The sequence below is a fragment of the Cotesia glomerata genome, linkage group LG3 (assembly GCF_020080835.1).
Source record: "Cotesia glomerata isolate CgM1 linkage group LG3, MPM_Cglom_v2.3, whole genome shotgun sequence".
NCBI classification, from domain to species: Eukaryota; Metazoa; Arthropoda; class Insecta; order Hymenoptera; family Braconidae; genus Cotesia; species Cotesia glomerata.
In genome coordinates, this window is record NC_058160.1 from 28792478 (window position 1) to 28811792 (window position 19315).

General features: G+C 27.3%; 1 long non-coding RNA gene across 4 annotated transcripts in view; it reads left to right on the forward strand.

Moving 5' to 3' along the window:
- The window catches only part of LOC123261897, a 79849-nt gene that overhangs the window by 37160 nt on the left and 23374 nt on the right, over positions 1–19315 (forward strand). For all 4 annotated transcript variants that reach the window (XR_006508807.1, XR_006508805.1, XR_006508806.1 and 1 more), the window contains exon 3: positions 2657–2865. This is a non-coding gene — a long non-coding RNA (uncharacterized LOC123261897). The remainder of the gene's footprint in view (positions 1–2656; positions 2866–19315) is intronic.

Genomic DNA, 19315 nt, shown 5'->3' on the forward strand with positions numbered 1-19315 from the left:
ACTGTATATGTGGTTCCACCACAAAATCACCCCGGACAAAATCTCCCTGACAAAATACGCTTCAAAATTTCGTTGTGCCCTTTTATCATGGTTTTTGTGGATATTTGTACGAAATAGACCATCACAACTGTCAGAGATAATAATTTTATAATTTAAAATTAGATTTTCGAGAGGAGATTTTGTCGGGGAGATTTTGTCGTGTCACCGTATATGTATACTCGATCAAGTCAAGTCAGTCTATATATAAAGTTTTTGATTTAGTTTTATTATTGCAAAACCATTGCCTGCCCGAAACACAAACGGTTCCACTGTAAATAGAAGTGACCGGGTTTATAAAATTCTGACAATACCCAGTCGCTTTAATGACAGGGCGATAATTGCAATTCGTTCGCTTTGAAGTAAACCGAATGAAAAGCTCGTAAAAAAGTACAATCAAAAAAATAAATAATGATTCTTATTTATAAAAAAAAACTCAATCGTACTCGCCAAATTGTATTTTTATTTCTGTGCTAATTAAACAAAATAATTAACTGCTCTGTCACAACATTCATAAAGAAATTTCATATTTATTTTTATGACTATAACTATCCCCAATTATATGCTGTCCGTCTCCACTTCGTCAAAATTAATTTCTTTGGAAAGCAAAAAAAATAATTTTTTTTTTTTAGTCTGATTTATTTTTTCATTAAAACTGAAACAAAATATTATCAATGTCCGATCTATCATATTTCAGTCGTTATCATTATTTTTAGAATTATTATTAAATTTTATACAAATAAATGGAAAAAAAAATATCCAGATAGGAGCTCATGAAAGTTTTCAGTTACACTGGCGCCAATAACTAGTTACGCAATTTTATCAGCCCGGAGCAATTGCACGCGGGGTATATAGAAAAAAAAAACGTTCTTGACAGATTATTACGATGATGGATATCGAGACGGATGAATGTGCCGAGTATCAATAAAAAGAAAGAAACATAAAACATAACATATATCATTCTAATTCAACATTTATAAGGAAAATATACATATATGTGTGTTCATATGTGGTTTTAGTGCTATTATGATTATCCTCATTTTTACATATTAGATATTACATATATTATTATACTGGAGAATAGCGTCATTATATTAATTATATAAAGGTAGTCTTTATTTTGCATGAAGGCTATAATAATTTTCTTATGCAATTAAATTGTCATTATCGCAAAAAAAATTCAAGATTAAGGTTTTTATCATCAATATTTTTTATAATAAATATTTTTTCATCATAATAAAATAAAAAATTTTGAATCTTAAGGTGGTTCCAGCGTAAAACTACTTTCGCCCTTTTTGTCACGCTTCAAGAACAATATTTACAAATAAATCTTGAAGTTTCAGAATTTTTGACCGTTTAGAATGCAAGATATTTATAATAAAGAAATTTGCAATTTTCAGACTTACTTCTCGTTTAAAACGTGTAAACTCTATAACTGCCCAAGTATTCTCTGTTATATTAAAAAAATTCTACAACAGAATTGAATGAAAACAAGAATAAAAAAGAATATTATCGTTTTGTTGTCAAGACATAACAATTTAAACATTTTTTGACAGTAGTAAATGCTCTTAATAAAATTATTACTTATTTTAGGAAATTTATTATATTTTATATTTGTCTAAAAAATTTGAAGAGATTCAAAAACAGGAAAATTGATATTGATATTTGAAAATTTATAAAAATTGAATAAAAAATCAATTTTGTATAGAAACTCCGTCGATTTGCATCAATTTCGGGTGTTATGTGAGTGTGGAAAAAAGTTTAGCCTAAAGCAGGATCGTAACGCTAAAATATTCATATTGAAAAAGTGGTAAAAAAGAAGAAAAAGCCTAGAAAATCTTTTTTGCAATCATTCCCTCATATACATCACCGCTCCTTCAAAGAAAGTTTTATCTTGCAATTCAATTCCTAAAATTCAAGGAAAAGATGGTTTGAGATTATCCGATCATCTTTTCACCGGTTTCATACTTATTTCGTGGCTTCTTCTTTTGGATTATGTTTCCTTTTTTCTGTCGCTGGTTTATTTTTAAAAATTTACTATCACTGTCAAGGGCGATTCCTCAAAAAATCTTGGTAAAATCTTGGCCAATTCTTTTACTATTACTTCTAATACAACACTTGCAGACTGAACATTCCACTGAAATTGAGAGAAATCCCAGACTCTTGACTCAAATAAGCAAACCCAATATTCTTTAGAGTCGTTCAATACGGAGCACTATAAAAAAGTCTAATCAAAATCCTAGTCACCGATGTCCGTCAATCTGTTACTCCTTGTAAATACGATATCTCTCGAAAGTCTTGATCGATTGACCTTTTTCTTTTTTTATTAGCTTCAGAATAGTGTCGACCAAATCCCTATTGAAAATCGCTATTAAATTCCCTCTTATCTCTTCATACTAAACACATTAACGCGAAACCAGCAGCATCATTAAAAAGTACTTGTCGCCATTTTGAATTGGCGCGACGCGCGTCATTGAAGGCGGTAAATTCAAAACTATTATTGTAAAAAAAAGTAGATTCTTGTTTCTAAAAAAAAAGTGTATAATTAAACAGCGAGTTAATTAAGAATACAATTTTTCTTAATTAAATAACAACAAGAGGCAATTTTATTTTGTTACAGACAGAAGAATAAATTAAAAATGAATTAACTTTTCGCTTGATGTTACACAACCAAGATTATAAACAAAGATCAAAAACAAACAAACTGGTGAAATCTCAAGTACAATAATAACAACAAAACTCTCAGATGTTAAGCAAAAAGCAAGTAAGCGTGGCACGCAAAAGGTTGGAAAATAATTTCCTCCTTCTAGCTGGCGCCTGATTTGTATGGTGAGTGAAATATTTTATCTACTTTTTTATTTTTTCGTTGTTCACCTAACCACACTTGCGTCATTGTCGTTGTTTATTTCTTCAGCTCTTATTCGAATAAACAAACCAAATAATAATAATAACAAAAAACAAACATGTTACTTTATTAAAGATTTATTATTATTAAATAAATCTTATAACGACAGTACACTTGAGTAAATAAACTAACGATATCGTCTATTAACTGACAAGTTTATGCATCTCATTACGTCAATATACGGCGTAGGAATCGATGACTCGTTTAACGATGCCTCAAACAATGGACATTGATGGTATAACTAGGAATAGGGATAGTATGAAAATGAAAACGTGAACACCGACAATGTTCGGAGAACATCACATCCATCTCTGTGCGCATGTCGATGTAAATCGAATAAATAGTGTATGTACCTATGTGCATATGTAGGAGAATTGCATTGATATGTTAGTGGTTTAGTTGTCTCGACTCGTCCTTGTCACATACTATTTTCAAGAAGAATAAATGCCACTATTCCTGTGGTGCAGTTCTGCATTTATTCCTCTCTCCAAGTTTCTCGTTTTTTCTCTTTTCTCCTCTCGCTTCTTCTATTTCTCGTTTATATCTATTTTCACTCAATGATCCCTTACATCACATTACATTACCTCACTTTACTTACCGGTGGCTTCACTTGTGGCTCCGTAGTATAACGAGCTTTGCGTTTATTGACCGGGATAGGGAATAGGAATGACAGTTAACGTTCTACTCACCATCGCTATCCTCAGGATATTTATGTATATAGATATAGATATAACGTTATATGTTGTTCTTTGTAAACTTAGACTTATATTGTTGACCTTATGTACTTTATATGATATATTCTTTGAGTAAAGTATTATCAGACATATTTTTACTGTTTCGTATCGTCGAGTTATCTTCTTTACAATAGTTTGTTTATTTCAATTCAAGTCATCCGAGTTATCCATTCATTCAAGAAAATTAATAATAATAATTCATATCGATAAAATTTTATTATTATTTTTATTGTTATTGTTATTATTACTATTGTTATCAAATTGTTTTTTGTAATTTATGAAATTATTAAGATTATAAATTTTTTTTTCAATCGAGAATTGAATTTTTTACTTGAATTTGTGAAATTATTAAGATTAGAAATTTTTTTTTCAATTGAGAATTGAATTTTTTTATTTAAAAAAAAAAATTTATTATTTTCATTAATGACATTAATATCTCGTCTTTGAGTAAAATTTTTGATAATTTCAAAATACAAATTGAAAAATACAAAATTTTCACTATTTAAAAAACTAAACATCGAGACTAATCAATAACTTTACCATAATTTTTTTTCCACTATAAATTTCAGACATTATTCCCCTAATAAATTATCCGAAATTCGATTTTCGATTTGTTTACAAACTTTAAAGTTCGTAATAAAACACAACAAAAAACTCCTAACAGGAAAAAAAATAAACTCCCAGTGGGTGCGTACTGCAAGCTCTCAATAAAACGATAATTTTAGTTTAACCAGTCAGAGCTCTCGTAAAGTTTAGCAAGCGTCCTGGAATTTTAGTGTCCTTATTTCAGTTTCTCGGTTGAAAAATTTTATTTCGCTTTTATTTTCGCGTTAAACTTCTTGCAAGCTCTAGTCTGCAAAATTTTCCAAGCTTATTTAATATTTATATGAGTTATGAGTATCAAGACTGTGGAGTAAAGATCATTACTATGTGCCCCTCGTGCTTGTAACTTTTATCACGTACTATTTCTTGCCAAGTTCTTCTGCGTTTTTCTATCATCCTCTCATTAGTTTACAGCCGTATACTTGTTTATCCTCATCGTCTGTCTCGACAAATTTTCTTACACGTATATACATAGCACATATTATGTTTTTGAGGCGATTTAATGCTTGGATATCATCATAATCATCATCATCATCATTTATGATCATAATACTTGGGTGAAGTTCAGTCAGGTAGTTTAAGGCTACGTCTTAGCAAATAATCCAAGACTTTTAGTTAAACGCCAGATAGAACGCAAACTATTTAGTTTTAGTTCCGGCTCCGCCATTAGTTTGTGAACTGCAACAAGTTAACTTTGTAAGTTAACTTTTCATCAATGTCTAACTACTTTATCACATTATATACTTACATACAATGACTGTTTTACACGTATTACTTTTTAAGTTATTTATGTTTTCTTTCCATCCAATTCTGATCTTATATTAACAAGACCATGATCATAATTTTTCATGTTTTTCATGAAAAAAAAAAATTAAAATACATATAATTATCTAACAAGTTTACAAATTACGAGAAAAAACTTGACACACTGATGGAAGAATTTAGTTCTATTTAATAAGATTTAGTAACAGATACTAAATGATTTAGTAACAAACCTTTCATTACCAAATATTTATTAATAGGTACTAAATCATTTATTAAAGCCTATTTAGTTCCACCAACTAAATATTTAGTAGTATTCAACAAATGATTTATTGGCACTCAATAAATCGTTTATTGGTATCAAAGAAATTAATTTTTTAACTAATTTTAGCGTGTAACCTAATAAATTTTTAACTTAAAATAAATCAAAATAATTCAAATAAATAATTTTGAGTAAAAATATAATGTATTATAAAGAAAAGAATCTCATTAAATTATATTTTTTTGTTTGAGACATTTATAAAATTTTTAATTAAACAAGTTTTTAACATATCAATAATAGACAAATTGAAAAATCTTAACTAAACTCCACTGAGAAAGGACATAAATAGAAGACATTTGTTGGGAGTATTTTTGTTTTCAAAGATTTAATAAATCTCCTAAAATCAAGCTGAATAAAATAATCTGAGTCAATGAATAGGTTATGTATCACATTAAACATTAGAATTAAAGCATAACCATCTACCGACAATACTTGCCAAAGAAATATTTAGTACCTGTAACTAAATATTATTTGGTAGAACTAAATATTTATTTCCATGTAATAAGGCTTTTTTCCTATAAAAAAAAAAAATCATTTATTAAACTAACAAATATTCTTGATGGGTACAAAATATTTGTTTCTCCCAAATAAATGAATAAAAATTTTGTTACTAAATCAGTTTAGTACTCATGTACTAAATCCTTCTATCAGTGCACTAATTTAATTTCATCTAAATTTTATTTAATTTTAATAAAATTCTTAGAGAAAATTTTTTTTTTACAAATTAAACTCAATTTTCAATTTCTACACTTAAAAATTTTAGGACAAAATATTTATTGAATAATAAAATCTAAAGATGTTACTTTTACGTAGCTTTTAAAATTAAAGAAATTTATTGATAAATTCAAAGAAAATAATCTTGAGCTTCGGTAGCGATTATTTCACCGCTTGAAGCACACTCTATCTTATTAATCCAATGATAATTTAGTAGACTTTGAGAAACAATCTTAGTAATAATAAAATACTCCGGATTAATAACACACAAATATTATCTTGACAGATGTATAATTAATGCCTGAAGTTTCCGTGGATAAATCGATTTTCTGAGCACATAAATGTTCATTAAACTTTACACTCGACACGCATCCTTGCACAAACAATTCAGTATTAAAAATGAGGCTTATAATGTTAGGGTAATTAGAAATAATTAATGAATTATTAACTAATGTTTGCATACAATAGCCCCTCTGATAATGAATTTAATAACCGAAATTAATATTAATATTGAATTCTCCCTTCCTGTTTTGTCTTTTCGTGATTGGACACTGTAATTGTCATCCTGGCTGCCATAAAACCGAAAATAGAGGGAGGGGACACAATAAAAGAATCTTTGAACATTAGTCCTGCAGTTTCTGCGTGACCATCGTGCTGGTAACGTCAGACCGACTTAACTCTCATGCTCTAGTTTGAAGTTAAAGTTATTAGTGACAAGTTCAGTTACTTGTTTTATTTATTTGTGTTAATTTATTCTAATGACTATGGATATTAGACGTAAGTATTTTCGAATAGAAAACAAAATAATTATTTGGAAATTTTTATTTTGAGTTCCAATTCTGTCAAAAATATAAAAAATCAATAAGGACCTTTTTTATTGTAAATTAAATTTTCTACAAAAAAGGATTCTTATAATTTTTTTATGTCTCTAATATTTAATTTAGAATTTTTAATTCAAATTTAAATATATATTGTTCTTAACATACTCAAAAATTTGTTTATAAAAATCAAAATTCTGTTTTGATTAATTTAAATTCTTTATAAGAAAAATCTCTTATGATTTTTTCGTACTTTTAATACTTCAGTCACAACTTTAATTTTAAAGTTTTACAATATTATTATTAATCTCGTTACAAAAAAATTCTATAGAGGTGCGTATAGCACCTGTGCATAGAACGAGTACATATTAACAAAAATATATTTTATTATCAACAATCACTTAATATATAAGATAGTAATATAGTAATACTTAATACACTGATAGAAGGATTTGTTTATAGTTAAAAAGATTTGTTAATATTTAACAAATCATTTATTTGAAGCCATTTGTTAGTCCTTAACAAATATTTCTTAGTATTTAAAAAGATTTATTAATATTTAATAAATGAATATCAGATTTATTAAATACAAACAAATCATTTTAAATACTAAGAAATATTTATTTAATATTAAAAAATGGTCTCTAATAAATGATTTGTTAGCTATTAACAAATATTATTTAATACAAATAAATCCTTCTATCAGTGTACAGTGCAAGCTAAAAGAAAATAAACCTAGCAAGCTTGTTATTTATATAAGTTTTATAATTAATATTGTTGCAACACTTAAATTAATATCACGATTTTTAACTAATTATCTATTTTTATTCATTCTCTCAGTTTTTTGTTTATTAGTTTCTTCTTGTCATTCAAAGTTTTCATCTCTATTGGTAATTTATTGTAATATTTTAAAGCTACATAATAAGCACATTGTGTGTAAATTGTTTTACTTATTTTTGGTAGTTACAGTTGTTTATGTCTTGTACAAGTTATATTATCATTATAGAGAATTATGCAATATTGATAATAGAAAGATAACGCAGTGGTAATGAAAGTTTTACTGATCCCAAGGGGAGTGTTGTTGATATTAGTTACGCACAATTTACTTAGTACACAGTAAAAAATTTTGCGTCATTGCGTCAAAAAATTTGGTGTTAAAAATTTTTATGTTAAATATTTAACACTTTTTTGTGTTAATTTAACATTTTTCTGTGTTAATTTAACACAATTAATGTTAAATTTACACATAAAAGTGTTAAATATTTCACACAAAATTTTTTGACGCAATGACGCAAAAATTTTTACTGTGTAATCTATTTTGTATATTTGAGATGATTTTAATTGACTTATCATATGCACCTCCCCAGGCAATAATAATACCATAATTTATTATGCTTTTGAGTAGCTCATGATATATTTTATTATTATTAATATTATTAAAATATTATTTTCATAGTTTGTGGATTTAATATTTTTTTTGTAAATAAAATTCTTGAGACTAGACGTTAATCGATCGTATGACACTCTAGATTATCTATGTAAGGTGATCTTGAGCACAAAACAACTTTAAGATACGTACTATACTTGAAATAAAGGTCTACTTTATTTCTCAACTCTAAATTAAATTTTCTCCTTGCATTATAATTTATTCTTCGTGTTATATTATTATTAAATCAAATAAATAAAAATGAAACTCTAGTTTCTAGGTCACCCCTTGAATTTATCAGTTTCTTAGTATAGATAGATTCAAATTTAAGCGAGTAAACGAGTACACAAATGTCCAGTATTTATCGTATCGCGATTACACACGATTGCCGTTAACAGATAACAGTAATTTCCCATTTCGTTCACTTAATTAAGCTTTATGTGCTCTTGGTACTGTTATTTAAATTTAATAACAGCCGTCAACTTTCCCGACTTTTTTTAGTTACCTCCTTCATTCCTTAAAGCTAGTCGATTTAATTTTTTTGTTCCCTTTGTATATCACTCATCAGGATTTCCCGTAATTATGCAACAACTGAGCCATAGCTCGGTGTACTCTGGCTTTTGACTCCTATACACACCTGTACGCCAAAGTTTAATTACTAATGCCTCGAGAATTACCGTCGTGAATTTCTCTCAAACGTTTTTATTTATCAAAGCATTTTCTTTGCCGAATAAACGTTTCCGTTAATAACTAAAAAATAATAAATAAATCCAATTTAAGATATTGCTTTACTTTTCATCCATTTAACTAGATACTCACTCCGTCTTTGAGAGATTATACAGTCTTGAGATTTTTGTAAAATAAATTTTTTTCAATTTTATGATAGTAATGTATATAATAATATACTAGCAACCTTGCAGTCACTACGTGACTGCCGTGACTTGTGAATTATAAATAAATAAAATTTTGCTTTATTAAACAATGACTTTTGTTCAATTGCACTGTATTTTCTTAACTATTGACATTTATAAAGATATAAGCTCATCTCGATGTTACAATCATCAAGAGCTTTCATTTGAGTATCCACATGCATTTTGATATATTTTTCATATATACATATATATATAATATATATAAATATATGAAAAATTGATGTAGGTACTCAAATGAAAGGTCTTGACGAGTGTAACATCAGGATGAGGTTATATCTTTAAACATGTCAATATTTCAGAATATATCTGTTAAATTGCACTGTACTTTCGTAAATATTGACGTTTTTAAAGATAAAAGCTCATCCTGATGTTACACTCATCAAGAGCTTTCATTTGAGTACCCACATGCATTTTGATATATTTTTCATATATACATATATATAATATATATAAATATATGAAAAATTGATGTGGGTACTCAAATGAAAGGTTTTGACGAGTGTAATGCCGGGGTGAGCTTATATCTTTAAAAATGTCAATAGTTCACAAGATACAAGGTTATTTCTTAATTATGTGTCTAGAGTATTTTCGAATGCAGCCTAAATACTCATCATAATAAATTAACCATCGGTGAGAATAATATGAAACCTCGAAAAGGCACAAATTCAAGTCAAGACCTTTGCAATGACACTAAATTTCACTAAAAAAACCGATTTTATCATATGACTATCTTGGAAAAAAATTTTTTCTTATTCTCTTAATAATATAGATTTAAGTATACACACAGAAAATTTAATATCAATCAAACAAAAATTTTCAAAATCTAAAGAACGAAAAATTTTAAAATCAATTTTTTTTTTAATTCTTGAGTTGAAAGAATTATTAAAAAAATCACTTTTTTCAGCTTTCTTAAAGAAAAAATTAAACACATGTCTTTCATTGAATTAACGAGATACTATCGCAATTATTTCCGTGGGTTTTACAAGCGTGGAACGCGGACGTACAAGTTGCAGGAAGCTGAGCCACCCATTCCTTCACCGGCTATCTTAATTGCTTACCCGTGTAATATACAATGTATTGTAATTATATTTAACTTATCTATTAGAATTAATTCTTATCAATGATCACTTATTTATGTATTCACTTTAGTTAGTAATTATCACAATTATTTTCGTGGATAAACTTGACTTTTTCTTGCCGTAAGAAATTTATCTTAATTTGTTTTTTCGTCAAATTCAGTATTTGCTTGAGAAGTAATCGATACTGCGGTTATATGTATATACTCGGTATCTAAACGACAAAATGGGAAAAAGCTCTGAGGTAAAAGCTTTTCTCTTTTCTCGTACACAAACTTGGTGACTGCTCCTCCGGGCGATGATAAATCCGAGTTTTCCGTAGCGTGCCCGTCCCAAGATGAAGTGACAAATGCGTTATCCTTCTCTACTTTCCTTTCTTACTCTCACTTTTTTTTACGGAGAAATTTTTTTACACATCTCGGTACATTCGGGCTCGCCTTTAAACTCAAATAAATCCTCATTTAGCTCCATCCTGCCCGCGAACTATTTTTCTAAGAAAAACTACTGTGACTTAACTCATTTTATTTATGAAAAAAGAAAAAGAAATAATAATAATAACAATAATAAATTCGCAAAGGTGAATCTAAGATGTATGAATAAAAGATTAAGAGTAAGTTAAATAAAAAATAATGCTTGTAGGAACATTAAAGCTAAGAAGGATTATAAAGTCCTTTTATTCGCCCCGAAACGACTACTTCCTACCGTGATAAAAAACCATTTTATGTATTTATATTTATCATTTTAGTATTTATATTTTTATTATTTTTTAGCACGAATATTCATATTCTGCGTGCAGTTAATTAGATTGTTTAATAATCGAGAGTATTATTGATTTATTTTTCATTAAAATTTATAGAAAAGGTTAATTATATACGTGACTGAATAAAGCAGTCAGTACTTGTCTCGGATAGCTTAACTGGTAGAGCCCTTGGCGCGTAACCGAGAGATCTGGGTTCGATTCCCAGTCTGGGCTGTCTGATTATTTTTTCAATTACGGAAAAATTCCCACTGAGTAGGTCCCCCCCTTTCCCCTATCCGTTCTTTCCCAACTCCCTTAAAATTTGCTTTAATATGGCTTTAATCTTCATCTTTTTATTTTATAAAATATAAATTATGACGTAAATACAAGTAGTTGTTCTAGAAAATGCATTTTTTTTTCAAATTTACACTGATTATTTTGTATATAATTTTATTACAAAATGAAATTTTTGAACAATACAATTTTATTGATATTGAATATTTCAATTTGACTTTCTGAAGTTCATTTTTGGTCTAATTATTACATTAAATTACAACAAATAGAATTAACTTTGAAGAAACATTTTAAATATCCGTATTAGCGTAAATAAGTTAAGAAATCTTAAGAGTGGATTTTTTTACTCTTATGCAAAAGCTAAGTTAATAAATAGCGTGTCAAAACAACCTTAAACTCTTTTAAACACTGCAGGCTTAAATACTTGCACTGAAAGAAAATAATCTCCAACATTCTTCAATAAACAAAGTTAAATTTATTTAAATAGCGACTGAATGAATACAAAACCTTTTTATAAAAAAACTCACAAGTGTCGCGTGTTGACGCGTGCCTGCACGCAGTTTAATTCTGTTTAATATTCACTCGACTGTAAGCATTTGGATGTCTCTTTACTGACTGCAAATAGTGTTATTAATGTTTTATAGTTGATTGTTTACGTCCGACGATGGACAATTATTGTCTCTTTATCGGGTTGGAATTATCGAGACATGATTCATTTTATTCAAATGACCTTCAATATTTAATTACAATAAAATTTTGCGTTAATTTATTTCTCATTTTTGATAATAAAAAACATCATTATCATTTTAAAAAAATAACTAAAAATTACAAGTGTTTAATCTCACGGAAAATTAAAAAAAGAGCAGACATGAGTAGCTCAATTTTTTTAACGTCAAAAAACTACCTCTCACGTCACATCCGGTACAATTCTTTGATGCACTTTTTTTTTTTTTTTTTTTTTTTTAGAGCATTCCTTAAAATCCAATCAATTTTCACTAGTCTGACAAAGAACATTCACTACTACTTCTTTCTCGGTATTTTAGCTGGTGCTCTTGCACACGCTTAACCTGCTACGCTGTGCAGAGAAAATTGATTGAGTTGAAAAATAAATTTCGTGACTTGCTCGTAGCAGTTGGAAGTTATTTAAGAAAAATACCTCGGGTGGATTTAAAAGTAAATTCTGGTGCAGCGAGACAGAGTCTATACTTGCCATTAGTCTTGATTGCTACAAAAAGTTTTTTAAAAAAATAATGATAATAATAATATATAGTGATCGTGATAAACTCAGACTGTCTATAGATATATATTTTACGTATTACAGTACAGTATAAAATGAAAGAGATTGAATTTATGATCTTGGATTTACACTTTTTTTTTTTTTTTTTTTTGAGCCACGAAACAACAAAGTGTGAAAAGGGTTCGGCACAAAATTGGAAGTATGAGTCGGAGATAAATGATGTAAAGTAAAATATTCGAGGTATGAAATTGCGGAGCTGAGGAAAATGTATCGTAGATAAATTCTCAAGTCTCATGAGATCAAGTTTGAATCTCAGCCCTATATTTTCAGCTCTGTTACGAGAATTCACTACGCGGAAAAATGTCGAAAAAAATTGTTATATTAGTATTACGGTAATACTAAGTGAGTATCACCGTAATATAATAACCACATACAATAATAAAATAGATAACGAGAAAAAAAATAATAAATAATATTAATCATTTCTCGAAAATTGTCACCTTTACGATTGTCAAATACATTTAAATAAAGGTTTTTAATCATCACGATGTCACGATAACAATTTTTAACATTATCACGTGAAATAGGGTTTCGTTTTCGTTTATCGAAAAATAATTACTGCTTATCACTTTTAAATTCTTGGATGATATTACAAAACCTCTGTTGAGTATTACGTTACATTATTACACTGTTAAATTTTTTTATATTATGAAAATGATCCCTCATAACTTTGAATAAATATTTAAAGTAACTTTATTCAAGTTTTCACAATCCACCTCACGACTGTTTATAAATAAATTTTACCTTACTTAATATTTTACTTATTATCAAGAGTTATCAAGATTTATTTTGTTGATTATTACAACATTTAATTTAAAAATATTTTCAACATTTTTCAGCCTTTTTATTTTTGAAATCAATTGTTAAAATTGAAATAAAAAAATTTTTATCTAAAAAATTTCATAATTAATTTTAATTTAAATAATAATAAGAAATCAAAATTTTGTGTGTCTTTTAAAGTACACTTATGTTAATTAATTTCACTTTATTAATCAACAACAATGATAATCATAACGGATAATCGTGTCGTGAGGATAAAAATATATATTTCGGGTGAATGTTTTATTAGTAAATAAACGTCAGATAAAACTGATTGGTATGTAGTGTATGTCTGTACTTGTTGTTTATACTTTATGGGTGTATGGATTAAACTAGGGTTTAAGGTGTAATAAAAAAAAATCTGAAGTATTATATTCATCTTTTTAGTTGTATATTTTCTTTAAAAAAAATTTAAAAAATAAAACTAAATAGTTACTTTTATTAAATTCATAATTTTTTTCTCGATATAATTCATGAAACAAAATTTTACTAAATTTTATCGTAATGAAATAATCCATTAAACTTTATCGACAGAATACACGTCTAATAATAAAAAAATTAATTTTAATCCAACTAATTACGACCAATAATTGAATTTAGCAATTTAAAGTCTTAAATTTTAATATAAATTGAAAGATAGACTCGCAATCACAAAGCCTTCTACTGCAGGCACATTTCCATAGCGCTGCAAATAAATAATTCATCTTTAAAATGAATTTCCGAGTTACCAAATAATAAATCAACAATGTACATACGATTATTTTTTTCTCAGCACATATTTTTTACGTCAGATTACAAATGCTGTACAATAACATAATATAGAACAACAGAACAGTGCAACAGATTGCCCGTAAATTTACCCTGAGAAAACGTATGTAAACTCATGTATACTTAATCATTTTGTAACTGCTCTGTTTTCTTATTCTCCGCGTAGCTTTTACCATTACTACAACCATCGAGTCGACAAAAAAACATATCGCTTGTATTTACTCATATACGACGAGATATATGTTTTATTTCGTCTATCTATTTTTACTCGTACATAGATAATGATAACTTATTCTCTTATCTTCCTCATAACTCAGTATCCATCATAAATAACTCATTAAAATCTCCAAGTCATCGTGTTTAGTTAAAAAATTTTTATTTTTTCCGTGATAATGATTAAATTAAATTGACACTTTTCACGTGACAAGACAAGATGAATAGAAAAGTTTATGAAAAGGAAGAGCTTGTCACTGTGGAAAAAAACCATCCCAGCTTAACAACATAGCTCTTTATCATTGTTATTATTATTATTACTATACAGGTTGCAATTTTGTAGCAATTTCTCATATAATTAATTATAATTCCCCGTCAATATTGAAAACAACATTTTATCACGCTAACTCCATCCGTGCGTGCTGATAGTGATGTGATAAATAAACAAAAATAACTAAATTACTTTATTAAATGATTAAAAAATAAAAAACTTTAATAATAAGCTCGAACATAAATTCGTGTTAATTATACGCAGAGAAAATGAGGTAAATAAATCCATGTGGATATTACCGTCACTAATATGTAACATGTAATAATACGTATCATGACTGTACTATTAATAATAATATTAACATTAACATTAATATGAGAAAATTTTTATGTGACGTCAAAAAGTCCTGTAGTGTGTGAGTATACGTAATAATAATAATAATAATAAACATATAATACAATCGGGCAAGGTGTGTCATGGCGCCGTGGGGCGTTCGATATCATTAATGCTAGACTAATCTAACTTTAGGTCGTAAACAATATTACCAAGACAGTTGGGGTGTGTACTATTAGTGGTACTATTGTATTCAGTGCAGAGAACGACGTGAGTTTTGATGCTATGCGTGGTTTTCAACTGGTGCAGCTTTACTTGTGTTGTTTCAAACACTTTGGATGGGTTGTCCTTAAGTAAGGAGTGAGAATTAGGAAGTATATTATGTCCTGGGCACGTGGTATTGGTATTAGGTCGTGGGATTAGATATCTGTGCATTAATTACGAGTTTGTGTGCATACTGTGGAATATGTTAGCAATAACCTGCATCCTGTTGCATAGCGAGCTTTCAGGATCCATGGACTTACTTTATTATGTGACCAGTCTATACATTATTTTGCTTAAACAAGGATTTTATTATTTAAAAAAAAAATTTGATATTTTTTATTTTGCACGACTTATGATGTGAAGCATCAGAGAGTGCTTTACGATCGAAAAATTTTTTTCGGCAACTATTTTTATTATTATAGTCTTGTTAGTTCACGGAATCAAGATATTTTGCATACTATTGTCAAAATAATTTAATGGAAATTAATTTGATACTTTTTAAAAATTGATTTAGTGCACGGAGAAAAATTAATTATACTACCTACTATACAAAAAAATAGTAACTCCTACTATCTAAAATGGTAATAAAATAAATTAGTAACAAAATAATAGGTGGTATCATTGACAATTGAAATAGTTACTATTATTAATGGTAACGATTACTATTGAAAATAATAATTGTAATTATTATAAATTATAACTGTTACAATCAAAGATGGTAACTGTAACCATCTCAGATTGTAAAAATTCTGAAAGAAAAAATAATATAAATTTACTTAATTAAATCCTTTATTTACATCCATATTTTAGCTAATGTACATTTTTTTCTTTGAAATATTAAAATATTTTAAATTCTCTTCAAAATTTTTTTTTGAAAATTTGATTTTTTTGATTTAAAATTTTTTTTTTGAAATTTTAATTTTTTTTTAATTTGAATTTTATTGAAAATTTTGATTTTTTTGGAAATTTTAAATTCTTTTTGAAAAATTTGGCGTTGAAACTTGTTTTAGACAAATAAAAATTTATAAATATAATTTCAATCCGAATTTAATCCCGATTTTTTGTGCACGACACTGCACTACAGCTGCTTTTAGTTTATTAAGAAATGCATCTACGGTAACGCAGATTCTTAATTTTTTTAATATTTTTTACTAGCTTAAATAGTAGTTATTATTATTACTGATGGTAACTGCAACCATCAGGTTATATTAGGAATTACGATTTTGATAATAGTAGTAATTAATTAAAATAATAACAGTTATTATTACTGATTACCATCATAATAGTAGTAGTTACCATCAGGATGGTAAATACTACAATCCAGATGGTTTATTTAACTATTTAAATAATATTTACTACTATCGAATTCAGTTAATAAATTTTAACATAACTAGATAATAAACTCTACTATAAAATTTTCTCCGTGTGCAATAGAAACGGAAAAAAACATTAAAATAAGTCAAAAAATTTTCCTGTTCGTCATGTATGAAACTTCGGAAACACTGTAACTTGCGAAAAAATGCATTAATTGAGTTAAATTTTTTTTTTTTTTTTAATTCTTTGGAAGAATTGTAGGTCACCGAATGCGAATGTACAATTAATAAAATAAAACAAAAACCACAAGACTATATATATATATATATATATATATATTGTGTACATTTATCCCACTAGAGGCGCGTACCCATTATCGTGCTATTTTAGCTGTTTTATATATTTTTCTCACATTTTTTATTTTATTAATATTTCATAATTAAATAAGCATTATGAGTCGTACACTTTTGGATTTTCCAAACTTTTTAAAACTAGTAGAATTTAATATGAGCGAGCCTGAATATAGAGTTTGCATATTTTTTCATGCTCATGATATATTTGACCAATCATATTGTGAATAAATTGGCATAACATATATTTCATATCAATTTTATGTTGAGATTCTTTGAAAATAAATTAGTAAAATTTTTATTTATTTAAATAGTGAGTGAAAAATCTATTTAAAAGTTTACGATTTTTACTGATTAAAAATTTTGATAACTATTAATGACTAGTATACTTTAGATATTTTAAAAAAGAAACTATTATCAGTATGTGGTTTATCACTAATTCTTTTTTAAAGAGTAGAGAGAAGGAAATTGTTATTTATTGAAGTAAAAGAATAAAATTTTGTTACTAAAAGGATATTATAATAGAAAATGACAAGATTTATGATGGTCTAGTGGGACATTGATGAAAAAAATTCAATATTGAGTTTTGGTGCCAGTTGGTCGGGTGGTAAACGAAAAATAAGTTGAAGACTTAAATGTTTATCAGGTTATAGGCCCAGTTTAGGGTTTAGTAAAAGATTTTTGGAATTTCGCTAATTGTTTTGATAAATAAAATTTCAAATGAAAATCTGAGATTATAAAAACAGTACGAATATTTTCTAGATGAAATGACACATGTGTACTCCCACATAAACATGAAAGTAACGCTTCCGTCGACAAACAAATACACTCTGAGATTATATCCGATAATTCTGCTTTTATGTTTTTTCAGTCTCTACCTTGTACTTTTTAATTTTTCGTCCTTTATTAATATTACAGTTTCCTTTAATTTAAACCTACTCTCTTCTTTTTTAATTTCTGTAATAATTTAAAAATAAAAAAAACTAGACCTTTGCTCGACAATTTAATTAACGAGAATAGAGGCCAAAATAAACATCGAATTTAAAAAATATCACATTTCTCATTTTAGTATAATTTGAAAAGTTTGTGCAAATAAATACGTTAATTATTTACCAGAGCACTAATTAAATATCAAGTGTTGATAGAAAAAATAATAGTAATAAAACTAAAATGGTTAGATTATTAAATAATTAATTAACTAATTATGACGTTGTTATAAATAATTAATTTTCAATTATTTCCCCCAGCGACCGTTCATTATATTTTATTTACCAAGTTGAATTTTCCGAGGAATTGGTCCTGACATATATTATTATGATATCACTAATTACATATGCTTGTCATCGTCTGTTAACAACTACGCAGTACATACTCAAAATATAATCTCGTAATTATTATACAGGCAATGGTAATTTTATAAACGGGTCTACTGGATGCATGATACGCTAATATTTTTGTGAATAAATATTTAATAACGCTTGTTTAATTACACTCAACAAATTTCTGGTTTTATTCGCTTTTTTATCTTTAATTTCTTTGTCTCAAGCTTGGATCATGTGAGAGAAATTGATTAAGCCTTTATTTAAAACTTCAAAATCCAAATTTTGATATAAATTTTAACAATATAGTTTTTATTGCAGGGAAAAATTTTTCAAACAAAAATTTTGAGACTTCAATTATTATATTGATGTTTTATAATTATTAAATTAAAAAATCTTAATGTAAAAATGCGTCTACTTAAAAATCTCTACTTTATATTTCTTCGTAAAAACTGAGGCCTGAAAAAAGAAGAGTATTTAATGCAAGAAATAAAAAGAACAAGAAAAAAATTTAATGAGATTTCGTTCGTACCCATTAGAGTTAAAGAAAGTTTGAGATCTTTTCATAGTTTTAAATCTTAACATCGTGTGATGTTTAAGCGTCGCTTTATTTATTCAAAGATAAAATAATCAAGGTTACTCTGAATAGAGTAAAAAACTAAAAAAGTTTTCCCTTGGTTTTTCATTTTATTGGACCCGAGAAGAATAAATACTTTAGTACTGTCTGAAGTGATAAAATGGTGTATATAAAGACTATTCATATATATATAATTTAATATAATATAATATAAAGTTGTAGGAGGCTGGCTGCTGTTTGATAACGCGTGTATTATAAATGAAATGCTACGGTTTGCTCTGTTGAGGATAAAAGACAGAGACAGAAAGACGGAAAAGTTTAATGAAAAACGTTTGGTCAAGCGATAAGAAAGTAACAAATTGTATAGTTCGCGACCTCTGGATCCTGTTTCACTATTTTCATCCGAGTCACAAATGAATTTCTTTTCAA